Here is a 16,643-nt window from a genome sequence, read left to right as displayed (position 1 = left end):
ACACCACACAAAAATACTGCAAAAGGAAACGGTCGCCTTATATACATAGTGTATAAACTCAAAATGCACATTTCACTTCAAATTAAGATTAAGGCTTTGAACAGATCACATAGTTCAGTTCAACATATAAGACTTTAAGAATGCACAAGCATCTACTTAAAATCTATTTAATTTATCATCCATGATATTATTTTGTACAATTCCAATGTATTTTGTTCATCTCCCTTAAATAAACAGGCAGTCTTAAAGTATGAAATATTCATATACAAACACATATAAATGTGTGTACTGTCTCAGTGGCTGATAGTACCCCACAGGCCTCAGTGTGAGCTTGAAGACATTTATAATGTTTAAGTAGTTTAATGTGCAGGTGCTGACGATAAACACATTTTGAATGAAAGCCGGGGAACTTTGGTAGCACAGAAACAAGTGGCTATTCTTTGTGACTATATGGATCACTCACAATACCATTATTTCACACAAAGGCACCAAATTAATACTCAAAAAAGCTGCAGCAATACACACAAATATAAACAGTACTTGGTGACAACTTTGCTTTTAGCCTTTAACCCTTCTTGACTACTTTTGATGTGGCCTCTATATTTTACCTTTAAAAACAGTTTATCTTGCTAATCTGTTATTTTCTCATTTTGACCAACTGTATCAGCACAATTTATCTAAATTCAGACAAAATTTAAAATACAAGTAGAAAGTGATATTTTGACTGTAAAAACCACACACATGTTTAACGAATCATCTTCATAACTTGAAATGCAAATAGAGATTGTACATTTTTAAAAATACGCACACGTTTTGCAAACAATAAAGTTATATGGTACTATTTACCAAAAAATGCAGCCAAGGCTCAGACGTTTTTCATATAATCATTTCAAACTATTTACAGAACAATCAGGTGTCAAACAATAGTTTGTGTCACTCTAACACATATGAGAACAGCACAGGGATAAACCTGCAGGTCTGACAGCAGGTGTGTCACTCAGCGTTTACACTGCAATCTGCCTTTGTTGGCTTTAAGGCAGCAACTGTGACGATCACTAGTAGAACTGACACACAAAACAAAACAACAGCTACACACTAAATACACAAGACAACAAACTAACTTGAGACCAAACACGGTAAACGTCACAAATCTCTCACGTATCAAAACTCTCTCTCTCTTTCGCTCACTCGCTCTCTCTTGCCGGTCACTCCTAAAACTTCCCCCTTTTGCTAAACAACCAAATGTCATGTTTCCATATCATTTTTGATTGGTCGACATGGTACATTTTCCCACCTATAGGGCTTTGGAGCGTGATGTCACGGGAGATGGGCCATGCCCCCTTCCGCCATGACAGTAGGCCAGCCAAAGGATACCATTTCAGCTATGGATCGTACGTGTTGTGTTGTCGGTTGCAACGTTAGATCACACGATCGTGAAGGCAAGAAGCTGGATAACGGGCTCTCTTTTCATCGTTTTCCATCCTGGAGGCAACGTGAGGGATCCCATGTATCCGATATTACTAAACAAAGACGTCAGGCTTGGATTGCAGCGGTGAGACGAGCGGATATCGAGTTCTCTGCAATCCCCAGCTTTTTGTTGGTTTGCTCACAGCATTTTCTTTCCGGTGAGTTCTAAATTAATTCATATCACTCTTGAAAGGCTTTTAGTGTTATTTTCAATGTGCTGAGGTCATAGATAATGAGATAAAACATGCTAATGTGTGATGCTGCAGAACCACATCATGTCGACTGAGTAGCTTATGATTTGGCATTATTGCAGGCAAACCAGCATATGAAATGGATGTAACAAATCCAGACTGGGCACCAACACTGCACATGGGGCATGACGACATACCTGTATCAGACTCGGACCGGCACTCAAGGCGTACGCAACGGAAGCGAAAAAGAGCACCCATCGGAGGTAAACAACCCCCCCCCCCCCTCTAAAAACATACTAAATTGCTATCACTGTACACTAATCCGCACATAACTTCCAGATGAATCACACACCTGTCATTGGAATATTGGTGTACATTTACCTTATGTCTAATTTTATCTTACAGGCTTTCGTTATGCAGCTGCAGAGTCTGAAGGTGTGCCCCGTGCAGAAGTGATTGATGAAGATCTGACAGAAGACCAACAGCAAAATCACAATGTCATGGAGGCAGTGGACAGCAGTTGTGTTGGACAAGTGGAGGTTGAGGTACCAGCTGCAAATGTGGATATACTGAAGAAATGTAAACCTTTTAAAATGATGACAGATTACAAACTCTCAGCTGTGTCTGTAATCAAACCTCTGTAACTTTGCTTCACTTCAGCAGCATCAGCTCATGTTCACATGTTGATTCATGGTTTGCTTCAGTTTTTGATGGACTGCAGAATATTTTGAAGGTTATCTGCTATAAAAAGCCAGAACAGGAAAATCTGCTTCATGTGTTTCTGTTTGATCCTCAGTGACTTTGACACAAAGGCCTCTGCTGTGATGATCACACCTCTGATCAAGTCTCACAGTGTCAGCTTTGTTTTTATACATATGGATATGTGCTGATAAATGATCAGAGTTATAATATTTCCCACTGTCTGCTGTGTGCCGTGACCTTTGACCTGCTAAAGACAGTCAGCTGTGGATTATTCATTGTTGTGTCTGATACTTAGAACTGTGAGGAAGAACACTACACAGTTAATCAGGGTCCCCTCTCTCTGAATCAGGAAAGGTGGGCAGGCCGCGTGTGGGCCGCGGGCCATACGTTGAGTCTCACTGTTTGAAATGTGAACATTGTTCTGCTGCAGTCAATGGACTAAACCAGAGAAGAAGAAAACAGACTTTACCATGAAGATCCTCAGTGTGGATCAGTATAATATCAGCCTGATGTCTGCAGTTTAGTGTCAGCACAACTTTCACATCATATTCATCTCAGCACAACTAAAACATGCTGACTGACCTCAGAGTTTCAAGTCCACATCCTGGACTCTCCAGGAAACCACACAGATGCTTCACTCCTGAATCCTGCAGGTTGTTTTTGGAGCTCAGGTCCAGCTGTCTCAGATGGGAGGGGTTGGACTTCAGTGCTGCTGCCAGATAATCACAGCTGATCTCTGACAAACCACAGCTCCTCAATCTGTATAAAGAATGAAAGATGTAAGTTTATTAGACAAAGTGTGAGCTTGAAATCATTCAGTGTTTCATCATCTGTTCAGAGCTGAAGAAGGTTCAGAATGTAGAAGTTTAGAAAATGGAAACTCCAAACAGCTGAAGCCAACAGGAAGCAGCTTCAAACAAACACAACAAGAGAAAAAACTCTGAATGTTTCACATTAAAGTCGTACATTTATCATAAAAACAGGACAAAGTCTTGAAAAAGTCGTGTTTTTCCTTCCAGGAACCACAAGGCTTCACTTTTAAAGGTGAAGTGTGAAAGAAATGGACATATTTGAAGTCCAACACCTTTTTCCAGTCACATTATTAAAGCAGACAAACTACAAGCTCATTTTCATTCCAACAAGTCATCTTCTGACCTGGACTAACAACACTGGTCTCTATGTGCAGCTGGCTGTGAGACCAGTGCTCAGGGAGCGTCTACAAAGTGCAACACTGAAAGAACATCACACACTAGCTTTGTCCCAAAACGTCGGCTGCATCCTTCGGAGGACCCGGTATTCGCGGTCTACGTGGGCCGGGTCCTTCAAAGACCGAAAAGGCTGGAAGTGCGAGGCTGTGAAATGGGACGGTCTAGCCTTCAGATTTGCGTCACCGCTGTGTTGGTGGAGTTTAATAAACTCGGCCGTCTGCTCCTTGCTATCTAAAATATAACAGGACACTGGCGTAAATTCTCGACCGTCTCACACTTCTGTTTAATCAGTTTCCTGTTTAACGTTTATTCAGCTGTGTGAAAATCCCGGAGGAACTTTGATCTCAGCCAAACCGATTTACTCCGGAACAAATAAAACACAGAAAAAAGGCAAACAATTACATTTTTAAGTTATCCGAGTGACTTATATATCGTGTTTCACCTGAGTAGCGAAAGAGCGGGGTCTGAAAACGATGAAGCTGGGCGTCCGCTGCTCTCGCCGGCTGGAATGACCATTGAACCCCCCGGCTTGCTAGCGAGCGGGTGGGTAACAGACGTCTCCGAAAACACTTTTGCAAATATGTGATGTCTTGATAAACCAAGCAGATATTTGAAGTTTACACAGCTACTTTCTCGCCTGAAAATATGTTAAAAGTTTATTTTGTGACCCAGAAAGATTAATAAGAGTAATTTGAAAACTTAGTAGCAGCCGCCATTGTTGGCAGCTGAAATTTGGCTGGGCCGCGCTATGAATTCTGGGATATGGTGGGCCACGAAGGACACACCCGACGAATCCTTCAAATTCGGGGAAATGAAGGACGCATTTGTCGGGCACATTTGAAGGAGTCGACAAATACGGACAGCCTTCATCGCCTGGCTGTGACGTAATCGGCCTTCAAATGCAGCCTCTGGAGGATGCAGCCGACGTTTTGGGACACAGTATCAAAGAAAGTCTACAGTATAACATAGAAAAGACAGAACAAAGTTTTGGTTGTTTTTAAATTGTGCAGAAATGAAACTGCACTAAGCTCAATTATGTGACAGACATTTCATCCCATGTCAGTTTGGCCTCATCCTGGGCCGGATTATCCAGCACACACTCTGACCACAGGCCCAGGGGCCACGCACAGCTGGGCTCCATCCAAGAGACAGCAAACAAACCAACACAATAATAAAAAGCACCATGTGATCTTCTTACATCTTCAAGACAAACATAGTAAAAACATGAGCATATTTGTTTCCTGATAAAATGATGTGACAGGTAGAACAGAGTAAAGTGGTGGTGTTACAGCCTTTCTCCCCTCTGCTGCCGAGGCTGTTAGTCTCTCCCAAACTCAGCTACAGGACTTCCATATGAATGAAAGCAGCAGAAGTGGCTTTACAAATGAAAGAGGAAGAGGAGAAGAAGAGGAGAGGGAGGCCACCCTGACCATCACTCCAGCTGAAAACATCACACTTCCATTAAAGTTGGTGAGGAAATGTTGAGCAGGATGAGCTGCTGGCTAATCTGGAGGCTGTAGCAGCAGCTCACAGTCACAGTGGATTTCCACTCATGAAAAAGCTCTGGCTGCTTCATTTCTCATCTCATATCAGAGACTTTAATGCTTCACTGAAGCTGTACTGTGATGCTTCCATATTCCAGTGAGGCCTCCATAATGATTTCAGCTGTTCTGTACACACACTGTGTGCCCTGTATGGCTCCAAGTCTCTGCAGCCTGTTTTTATCTGCTATCATCAGATCTTCATCATCCTCATTCACATCCCTCACACACTCTACAGCCTGGTCAGCACTGACTTCATCTTCACTGACTGATGGAGCACAACATGAACCTGTGGAGGCTGAAACACTGTCCTGTCAAACATCTCCCCGTCACCACTCCACTTCTGTCAGCCTTTAAATGAACCCTGCTCAAGTCTGTCACTTCTGTTTGGAGCCAAAAGAGGTTAAAGATTACGCCACTACATTGTTGTCTAGAAAATATTAAAGTGTATTTGGTGACACACAAAAAAGGGTAAAAGTATAGTTTGGGTCCACACATGTCCAAACCCTGGTGTGTAGGCCTACTTAGTATTGAGAAAAGCCCACTAAAAGAACGCCCACCAGACCAAAGCAATGGTGTTGACTTGATCAGCATTAACCCCGCCCCCTGACTTTGATGGGTGAAGCTGACAAATAAAATGTATTTATGAACAGCGATGCAGGGCCAGGAGTAGCAACGTGAATTAAATAAATACATCATTAAATAATTCATTAAATGTGTCAGTAAAATAATTAAAATAGAAAACAAACCAACAAAATATGTAATTAACTAATTTGAATTGTACATAAATACTTAATGAATTATTTTAAATGAAATTAACCGATAATTCATTGTGATTTTGTTTTGTGTTTTGATGAGCTAATAATCAGCTCTCTTTTTCTCATTGTTGTTCTAAGCCGCTTATCCAAAGGTAAGGCACTACCTGTTGAATTATTTCCAAAGTGTGCCAAATTGGACATTACAAATTAAAGTCTACTCACTGAAATTACTGGGGAATGTCTGCTTTGATTTTGATGAGAATCTCATGACAGTACTGAGGATTTAATGCAGTTGGACTGCTAAAGGATTTAATGCGGTTGGACTGCTAAAAATGATTGAATGCGGTTGGACCGCTAAAGGATTTAATACGGTTGGACCGTGGAAAGCAGTTGGACTGCTGAGTGATTTTAGTATATTAGGGAATTTGGTTATTGTTTGGGGTGGAGCCCGTATTGGTTATAAGGTTGGACCTGCTTCAGTCTTACACTTTTTTGGCTGTTTTACTGTTGTTCCAAAGTATTATAAATTATTCAAGAACGTCAGTTGGACTGATAGGAAGCGCAGTGCTCAGAGGTAACGCTTGCCAATGCCAAGGACGCTTAGGCATTGTCCTCGAAGAGGGATAGTCAGTTGGTCACTGTGGAGCTTGGGGCACTCCAGAATAACCAGGAGTTAGAGTCTCCTTACCGTTTGGAACGGTAGTCTGCGCTTTTTTGGCCAGCAGAAGTTGGACTTCGGGCGTGTAACTTTAACTTAAAACTTCGGGGTAAGCCTTGGCTGTGAAATGCCAAAAATAGAGCTTCAGGCAAAGTTTGGGTTGGTTGACGCTTTTAAATTGAGTTAGGGATTTTAGAGATGAGGCCAGAAACTGTTGGACAGATACTGGTTAATTGATCACAAAAAAGTTGGACTTTATCGGTTGGACCGTTAACTTAAATTTGTCGAAATTGTTTAGGCGCTAAAGCTGACAGATGTGACAGTGGTTGTAAATATAAGACGTCTTTGTAATATAAAATAAGAGATCTCTGTGTGAAAGGAGTCTGAGGCAGTGCTGGAGCTATTTTTAGACTGTGTGTGTGTGAGTGTGAAAATGCAAATTAGTCAGCAGTGAACTGTTTAAACCACAGTTGGTTTTACAAATACTGCTGCAAACATTGTTGAGTGTGTGTTTAAGACGCCATTTATGTTCATTAGAGGGCTATAAATAAAGTTTTGAGTTGCCGTAGTGAATGTATAGTAATTGACTGAGTTTTGATATATAAATATAGTGAGTGCACTGTATATATTTAAGACTAACATATTACTTTTAGGAGTAACCTCTCATCAGCAATAAATGCTGGTGTGTTTTATTTTTTCTATTCTATGTGTGTGCTGTGAGAATTAATAGAGGTTTCAATTGTTTTCTTTGACTTGCTCTTTCTGATTATGAAAGGCATGTCTGAAATACTCTTAGGAAAGCGTGTTGTGAGTATATTCCTCAACTCTTGTCACAGTTTAAGTGTGTGAATGCTGTGAGTAGCAGGTTTTGAGTGATTGGGTGTGATTTGTACAAAATAATAAATAATAATAACACTATGAAAGTTGATAGTAGAGTGAGTGCAGAAGTGGAAGTGTGAGAGAAAAGGCGGTGTGTGTGTGAGACGATCTGACAAACGCAAAGAATTTAGTATATTTAGAAGTGTGTGCGTGAAATAAGGGTGAATTGTTTTAGATCAAGACTTAGTAAAACAAGAGTTTTATTAGCCTGTAAAAAAAACAAAACAGGAGAGATAGAAACAGAAAATATGGTTCTGAGCAGCTGCAAGGTTGACAGGAAATGGTGTGTGTGACAGGAACTTTGCATGCCCATAAAAGGAACTGACTGTGACAAGTGAGCACACAGAGAGAGAAACATACGAGGTAAACTCCAGGCAGATGAAGCAAATGGAGGTTTTAAGAAAAGAAATGAAAAGGATATTAATTGTATGCTTTAGTGTGTCAATACAGGTGGACTTCTTTCAACCTAGAATCTTGAGTACAAAACCATTGATTAACAGAATTGGGAGGAAAACAGGCCAGATTTTGGCTTAAAATTTTACAGCTTGACCTCCCACTTGTCCCGATCCTGAGAAGAAGCTCATAGGACAGTTAATCTCCTGATGAAGACCGACAGAACATCGTGGACTTCAAGAATTAACAGCAGGCAAAAGACAGTGCAACTGAAACTACACTGACGATACCAGCAGCAGCATGGAAGAAAAGCACGTGATGGAAAATGCACGGTGAACTGCAGGCTGGTAAGAACAGTGTGACATAACTGTTTAAAGACACTGAATGGGATATTTTGCCAGGCTGGGATTTAATCTAAAAGGAAAATACTGAAAAGAGCAACGGAGAAGAAACAGAGAAGAAACAGACTGTGTTTGCTGGGGATCACAAGACAACAAAGGACACTAAGAGAAGGGCACAGGGGCCAGTGGGAAGGTGAAGCCCAGACGAGTTCGACTGCGAGAATAGAGGGTACAATTGGGTTGAAATTGAAGCCGGAACTCAGGATGGTTTAGGGATGTCCACGTCACAAACAAAGAGGTAAACAAAAAGAAGGTAAAATAAAGAGAGAAAATAACTGACAATTACATTAATGAATAGAAGACACACATACAGATATTACATAGATTTATTTTTAGGATAAAGGGGAGAGCTTATACGTAGAAATGACTTTTTATACATATTGCATTTTGTGCCTTTAAGGGAGTTGTGGCTCAATTCGTCTCTTGTGGGTCACGAGCCTTTGGCTAGCGCTATGATTAGCCAATCTACTGTGAGGATGATATGAGTTATTGAAGGATTGCACACGCTTACAGACACAGAGTCCATAAACACACATGACAGTATTGATTCCAGGCAAAAGGCCTCAAATTAATTTAGCGTTTAACTGAACTTGAGCTGGCCCTGTAACAAGTGACAGAAAAGAGGAACTGAATAGGAGTTTCTTGCTTTAGAGAAGGACCAAAGGAAGGAAAGCATATATTTTGGTTAAGTCTGATAAACTAGAATGAGAAGGTATTGTTACATCAAAGGAGCAAGATGAAATAAAAAGGCTGTACCAAAAACAGGTTATAACATAGGAAATGTGAGTTTTAAAATGAAGTTAGTGTTAACACACAGGAGTTGTTTCAAGGCAGCGTTTAGCTGTGATAAAATGTATGCAGGAGTAATTGCTTATATGTTTAAACTTAATTGATTAAAGTGGTTGTTTTTTTGGATCTTTTAGTAGAATAGGCGCTTATAATGATTTTCTTGTGAAAGGAGATTCTAGGTCAGAGTGGAGGCCTTGCAGCAGCGAGACTTCTGTGTACAGGATGTTGATGATTAGATAAGGCAAGCGACAGGAAACGCATGCAGGGACGTGAAAGCAGCGTTTTAAGAGTTTTAAAATGATGAGTAACGTTGAAGAATATATATAAATACAAGTCAATAAGTCAAGAAGATAATTAGGATCAGGCTTTTGATTAAAGAGTCCCAAAGATGATAAGTTAGGGAGGTGCAGGAAAAGGTGTTTGGTTTGCTTTACACAAGATCTTGGCGACCACAGGGGGGTGAGGATCCTGGAGGCCCGAGGCATGATGGACCACAAGAGAGGGACGCAGAAAAAACCTAATCTTACGCATGGAGTGTTCTCGAGGGGGAGCTGGTGTTTATTACTGGACCACTTAGATGACATGAGGTTGTCTGATTTGCTGAGCCAGAGGACGGCTAGAGAGGATCAGAGCGGGAGTGGTGACCCCGATGTCCACGATGCCATGGATGGACATGGAAGCAGCTGAGTGGGCCGAGGAGTGACCCAACACAATGTATTGTGACCTCTGGTGTTCCAGAGGTCGAGAGAGGGAGTATTGAGATTGGAGAGATATTTTGCTGCTATTGTTAAAGGCTCATGTTCTCACTTAGATCATCGATTTCTACATACATTTCTTTCTGGGAAAAATGGGGATTACTTTGGAAACAGGAAGTATTTTCCCCAATAAGCAGCCCTGGATTAGTAAATCACTCCAACATGTTCTCAGGCAGAAGAAGCTGTCTTGTTATGAGGGAGAGAAGAAAAAGATTGAGGCACAGAAACTTGTTGAAAGAGAGATAAAGCAGCTAAAATCAGGTGTAAAAGTAAAGCAGAGGATGAGCTGAATAAAGGACACTCAAGGCTGGCTTGGAAAGGAATGAAGTCCATGGTGGGGATGCAGAACAAGGAGCAAAGATGAATGTGATGCTGAATCAGCAGAAGACTTGGACTCATTTGATTCCAGCTTTGATATCATTGATTTCAATGAAGAGCTTTGTGATTGTAGCAAAGGGCTGGTAGCTCTGAGAGTCCCACTGATGAGGTGTTTGTGTGGAAATCTCTTAGTGGGACCAAAGAGAGAAAAAGCCCTGGTCCTGATGCTGTGGGAGGGAAATGATTGAAGTGTGCTGTGAGGAACTGACTGGGTGATTTTCACACATTTTCCAGTCCTCCTTGGAACAACAGGAAGTTCCCAGCATATGGAAACAAAGGTTAAGTGTCCTATGGCACTCAGTGATGATGGTGCTGTGGCCCCACCACCTCCACCTCTTTGTAAAGGAACTAACTGTCATCTGGAGCTTCAAATGGAACTAAGACTTCCTCCACTAGGTGGCAGTGTCTGATGAGAAAGTGTTAGTGGAGCTGGCCTGGAGTCAGAAACAGGAAGATGCAGGATTTGGGCTGAAATGGGGAAAAGTGGTTCGCACTAGTGCCTTAAAGCAAGAAGGTTGTAGGTTGAAGCTTGTTGGCCTTTCTGTGGAGGTTGGATGTTCTCCCACAGTCCAATGAAATGCTGCTTAGGTTCATTGGTGCTTCTAAATTGGCTGTAGGTGTGGATGTGAGAGAGTGCTTCTCTGTCTCTCTCTGTTGGCCCTGTGATGGACTGCTCACCTGTGCAGGTGGACCACGCCTCTTGCCCTATGACAGCTAGGGCACAGGCTGCAGCCCTGTGAGCCTAAGCTGAATAAACAGTTAGCAAAAATGATCCATAGATGGCCTGAAATCCCCCAGTTAGCAGTTTGGTAGATAGCTATGACATGCTAATCCCATCCAGCAGCTGTATTCTACCTGTAAGCTGATCCCTGCTGAGCCAAAGCACTTTTTCATATACAAATTACAACCTTTAATAGAAACCTATTGGTCAGCATCTTATTAGCCTGCTGTTAGCTTCATTCCACAGAAAACTGAGAGAAACTAACAGAGTTGATAAAGAATAAAGAGAAATGTGCTGATTTAAAGCCTTTGAAGTGCTTCAGATGATCTCTGTCCACTTCTGTCCACTCATTCATTCATGTAAGCTTTCTAATGCAGCTTTGATCTTCACAGTCTGCTTCATGAAACTCATTCTAACCCTGAATGTCAGAGTGTTCCTCCTTCTCTTTCCCATCATTCATGCTGGCAGTGGAGGAGATTTGGATGTTGGACTGTGTTTTGGATGATGTGTGTATGTTTGTGTTGGACTGCTGTCTGTAAAGCAAACGCACATTTTGCTTTGGATTTCAGTGTCAGACAGACTTTAAGGTGGAATGAAAAGTTGGAGAGTTTCACAGTGAATTATCCAGTGGAGGATTTTTCTTCTTCTTTGAAGGTTTGAAATGTGAACATTGTTCTGCTGCAGTCAATGGACTAAACCAGAGAAGAAGAAAACAGACTTTACCATGAAGATCCTCAGTGTGGATCAGTATAATATCAGCCTGATGTCTGCAGTTTAGTGTCAGCACAACTTTCACATCATATTCATCTCAGCACAACTAAAACATGCTGACTGACCTCAGAGTTTCAAGTCCACATCGTGGACTCTCCAGGAAACCACACAGATGCTTCACTCCTGAATCCTGCAGCTTGTTGTTGGAGCTCAGCTCCAGCTGTCTCAGATGGGAGGGGTTGGACTTCAGTGCTGCTGCCAGATAATCACAGCTGATCTCTGACAAACCACAGTTCCACAATCTGTATAAAGAATGAAAGATGTAAGTTTATTAGACAAAGTGTGAGCTTGAAATCATTCAGTGTTTCATCATCTGTTCAGAGCTGAAGAAGGTTCAGAATGTAGAAGTTTAGAAAATGGAAACTCCAAACAGCTGACAGAGTTCATACGCCTTTGTCAGGGTCAAATTCAAGCAAGACCATGTGAAAATTAAAACACATCATCCTAGGTGAACTTAAACACCTTTGTTCCCCTTTTGTTAAGACATAGAAAAGTACACCACACAAAAATACTGCAAAAGGAAACGGTCGCCTTATATACATAGTGTATAAACTCAAAATGCACATTTCACTTCAAATTAAGATTAAGGCTTTGAACAGATCACATAGTTCAGTTCAACATATAAGACTTTAAGAATGCACAAGCATCTACTTAAAATCTATTTAATTTATCATCCATGATATTATTTTGTACAATTCCAATGTATTTTGTTCATCTCCCTTAAATAAACAGGCAGTCTTAAAGTATGAAATATTCATATACAAACACATATAAATGTGTGTACTGTCTCAGTGGCTGATAGTACCCCACAGGCCTCAGTGTGAGCTTGAAGACATTTATAATGTTTAAGTAGTTTAATGTGCAGGTGCTGACGATAAACACATTTTGAATGAAAGCCGGGGAACTTTGGTAGCACAGAAACAAGTGGCTATTCTTTGTGACTATATGGATCACTCACAATACCATTATTTCACACAAAGGCACCAAATTAATACTCAAAAAAGCTGCAGCAATACACACAAATATAAACAGTACTTGGTGACAACTTTGCTTTTAGCCTTTAACCCTTCTTGACTACTTTTGATGTGGCCTCTATATTTTACCTTTAAAAACAGTTTATCTTGCCAATCTGTTATTTTCTCATTTTGACCAACTGTATCAGCACAATTTATCTAAATTCAGACAAAATTTAAAATACAAGTAGAAAGTGATATTTTGACTGTAAAAACCACACACATGTTTAACGAATCATCTTCATAACTTGAAATGCAAATAGAGATTGTACACTTTTAAAAATACGCACATGTTTTGCAAACAACAAAGTTATATGGTACTATTTACCAAAAAATGCAGCCAAGGCTCAGACGTTTTTCATATAATCATTTCAAACTATTTACAGAACAATCAGGTGTCAAACAATAGTTTGTGTCACTCTAACACATATGAGAACAGCACAGGGATAAACCTGCAGGTCTGACAGCAGGTGTGTCACTCAGCGTTTACACTGCAATCTGCCTTTGTTGGCTTTAAGGCAGCAACTGTGACGATCACTAGTAGAACTGACACACAAAACAAAACAACAGCTACACACTAAATACACAAGACAACAAACTAACTTGAGACCAAACACGGTAAACGTCACAAATCTCTCACGTATCAAAACTCTCTCTCTCTTTCGCTCACTCGCTCTCTCTTGCCGGTCACTCCTAAAACTTCCCCCTTTTGCTAAACAACCAAATGTCATGTTTCCATATCATTTTTGATTGGTCGACATGGTACATTTTCCCACCTATAGGGCTTTGGAGCGTGATGTCACGGGAGATGGGCCATGCCCCCTTCCGCCATGACAGTAGGCCAGCCAAAGGATACCATTTCAGCTATGGATCGTACGTGTTGTGTTGTCGGTTGCAACGTTAGATCACACGATCGTGAAGGCAAGAAGCTGGATAACGGGCTCTCTTTTCATCGTTTTCCATCCTGGAGGCAACGTGAGGGATCCCATGTATCCGATATTACTAAACAAAGACGTCAGGCTTGGATTGCAGCGGTGAGACGAGCGGATATCGAGTTCTCTGCAATCCCCAGCTTTTTGTTGGTTTGCTCACAGCATTTTCTTTCCGGTGAGTTCTAAATTAATTCATATCACTCTTGAAAGGCTTTTAGTGTTATTTTCAATGTGCTGAGGTCATAGATAATGAGATAAAACATGCTAATGTGTGATGCTGCAGAACCACATCATGTCGACTGAGTAGCTTATGATTTGGCATTATTGCAGGCAAACCAGCATATGAAATGGATGTAACAAATCCAGACTGGGCACCAACACTGCACATGGGGCATGACGACATACCTGTATCAGACTCGGACCGGCACTCAAGGCGTACGCAACGGAAGCGAAAAAGAGCACCCATCGGAGGTAAACAACCCCCCCCCCCCCCCCTCTAAAAACATACTAAATTGCTATCACTGTACACTAATCCGCACATAACTTCCAGATGAATCACACACCTGTCATTGGAATATTGGTGTACATTTACCTTATGTCTAATTTTATCTTACAGGCTTTCGTTATGCAGCTGCAGAGTCTGAAGGTGTGCCCCGTGCAGAAGTGATTGATGAAGATCTGACAGAAGACCAACAGCAAAATCACAATGTCATGGAGGCAGTGGACAGCAGTTGTGTTGGACAAGTGGAGGTTGAGGTACCAGCTGCAAATGTGGATATACTGAAGAAATGTAAACCTTTTAAAATGATGACAGATTACAAACTCTCAGCTGTGTCTGTAATCAAACCTCTGTAACTTTGCTTCACTTCAGCAGCATCAGCTCATGTTCACATGTTGATTCATGGTTTGCTTCAGTTTTTGATGGACTGCAGAATATTTTGAAGGTTATCTGCTATAAAAAGCCAGAACAGGAAAATCTGCTTCATGTGTTTCTGTTTGATCCTCAGTGACTTTGACACAAAGGCCTCTGCTGTGATGATCACACCTCTGATCAAGTCTCACAGTGTCAGCTTTGTTTTTATACATATGGATATGTGCTGATAAATGATCAGAGTTATAATATTTCCCACTGTCTGCTGTGTGCCGTGACCTTTGACCTGCTAAAGACAGTCAGCTGTGGATTATTCATTGTTGTGTCTGATACTTAGAACTGTGAGGAAGAACACTACACAGTTAATCAGGGTCCCCTCTCTCTGAATCAGGAAAGGTGGGCAGGCCGCGTGTGGGCCGCGGGCCATACGTTGAGTCTCACTGTTTGAAATGTGAACATTGTTCTGCTGCAGTCAATGGACTAAACCAGAGAAGAAGAAAACAGACTTTACCATGAAGATCCTCAGTGTGGATCAGTATAATATCAGCCTGATGTCTGCAGTTTAGTGTCAGCACAACTTTCACATCATATTCATCTCAGCACAACTAAAACATGCTGACTGACCTCAGAGTTTCAAGTCCACATCCTGGACTCTCCAGGAAACCACACAGATGCTTCACTCCTGAATCCTGCAGGTTGTTGTTGGAGCTCAGGTCCAGCTCTCTCAGATGGGAGGGGTTGGACTTCAGTGCTGCTGCCAGATAATCACAGCTGATCTCTGACAAATCACAGCCCCACAATCTGTATAAAGAATGAAAGATGTAAGTTTATTAGACAAAGTGTGAGCTTGAAATCATTCAGTGTTTCATCATCTGTTCAGAGCTGAAGAAGGTTCAGAATGTAGAAGTTTAGAAAATGGAAACTCCAAACAGCTGACAGAGTTCATACGCCTTTGTCAGGGTCAAATTCAAGCAAGACCATGTGAAAATTAAAACACATCATCCTAGGTGAACTTAAACACCTTTGTTCCCCTTTTGTTAAGACATAGAAAAGTACACCACACAAAAATACTGCAAAAGGAAACGGTCGCCTTATATACATAGTGTATAAACTCAAAATGCACATTTCACTTCAAATTAAGATTAAGGCTTTGAACAGATCACATAGTTCAGTTCAACATATAAGACTTTAAGAATGCACAAGCATCTACTTAAAATCTATTTAATTTATCATCCATGATATTATTTTGTACAATTCCAATGTATTTTGTTCATCTCCCTTAAATAAACAGGCAGTCTTAAAGTATGAAATATTCATATACAAACACATATAAATGTGTGTACTGTCTCAGTGGCTGATAGTACCCCACAGGCCTCAGTGTGAGCTTGAAGACATTTATAATGTTTAAGTAGTTTAATGTGCAGGTGCTGACGATAAACACATTTTGAATGAAAGCCGGGGAACTTTGGTAGCACAGAAACAAGTGGCTATTCTTTGTGACTATATGGATCACTCACAATACCATTATTTCACACAAAGGCACCAAATTAATACTCAAAAAAGCTGCAGCAATACACACAAATATAAACAGTACTTGGTGACAACTTTGCTTTTAGCCTTTAACCCTTCTTGACTACTTTTGATGTGGCCTCTATATTTTACCTTTAAAAACAGTTTATCTTGCCAATCTGTTATTTTCTCATTTTGACCAACTGTATCAGCACAATTTATCTAAATTCAGACAAAATTTAAAATACAAGTAGAAAGTGATATTTTGACTGTAAAAACCACACACATGTTTAATGAATCATCTTCATAACTTGAAATGCAAATAGAGATTGTACACTTTTAAAAATACGCACACGTTTTGCAAACAACAAAGTTATATGGTACTATTTACCAAAAAATGCAGCCAAGGCTCAGACGTTTTTCATATAATCATTTCAAACTATTTACAGAACAATCAGGTGTCAAACAATAGTTTGTGTCACTCTAACACATATGAGAACAGCACAGGGATAAACCTGCAGGTCTGACAGCAGGTGTGTCACTCAGCGTTTACACTGCAATCTGCCTTTGTTGGCTTTAAGGCAGCAACTGTGACGATCACTAGTAGAACTGACACAAAACAAAACAACAGCTACACACTAAATACACAAGACAACAAACTAACTTGAGACCAAACACGGTAAACGTCACAAATCTCTCACGTATC

At 40.8% G+C, this 16,643-nt stretch overlaps 1 long non-coding RNA gene across 1 annotated transcript in view; it reads left to right on the top strand.

Moving 5' to 3' along the window:
- The window catches only part of LOC146676653 (uncharacterized), a 448,379-nt gene that overhangs the window by 344,532 nt on the left and 87,204 nt on the right, over positions 1 to 16,643 (top strand). The window lies entirely within an intron of this gene.

This window comes from Rhamphochromis longiceps, linkage group LG3 (genome assembly GCF_057381845.1).
Source record: "Rhamphochromis longiceps isolate RC_006_pf linkage group LG3, R_longiceps_female_GT1.1, whole genome shotgun sequence".
In the NCBI taxonomy this organism is placed as follows: Eukaryota; Metazoa; Chordata; class Actinopteri; order Cichliformes; family Cichlidae; genus Rhamphochromis; species Rhamphochromis longiceps.
This window is presented reverse-complemented; position numbering and strand designations above follow the sequence as displayed.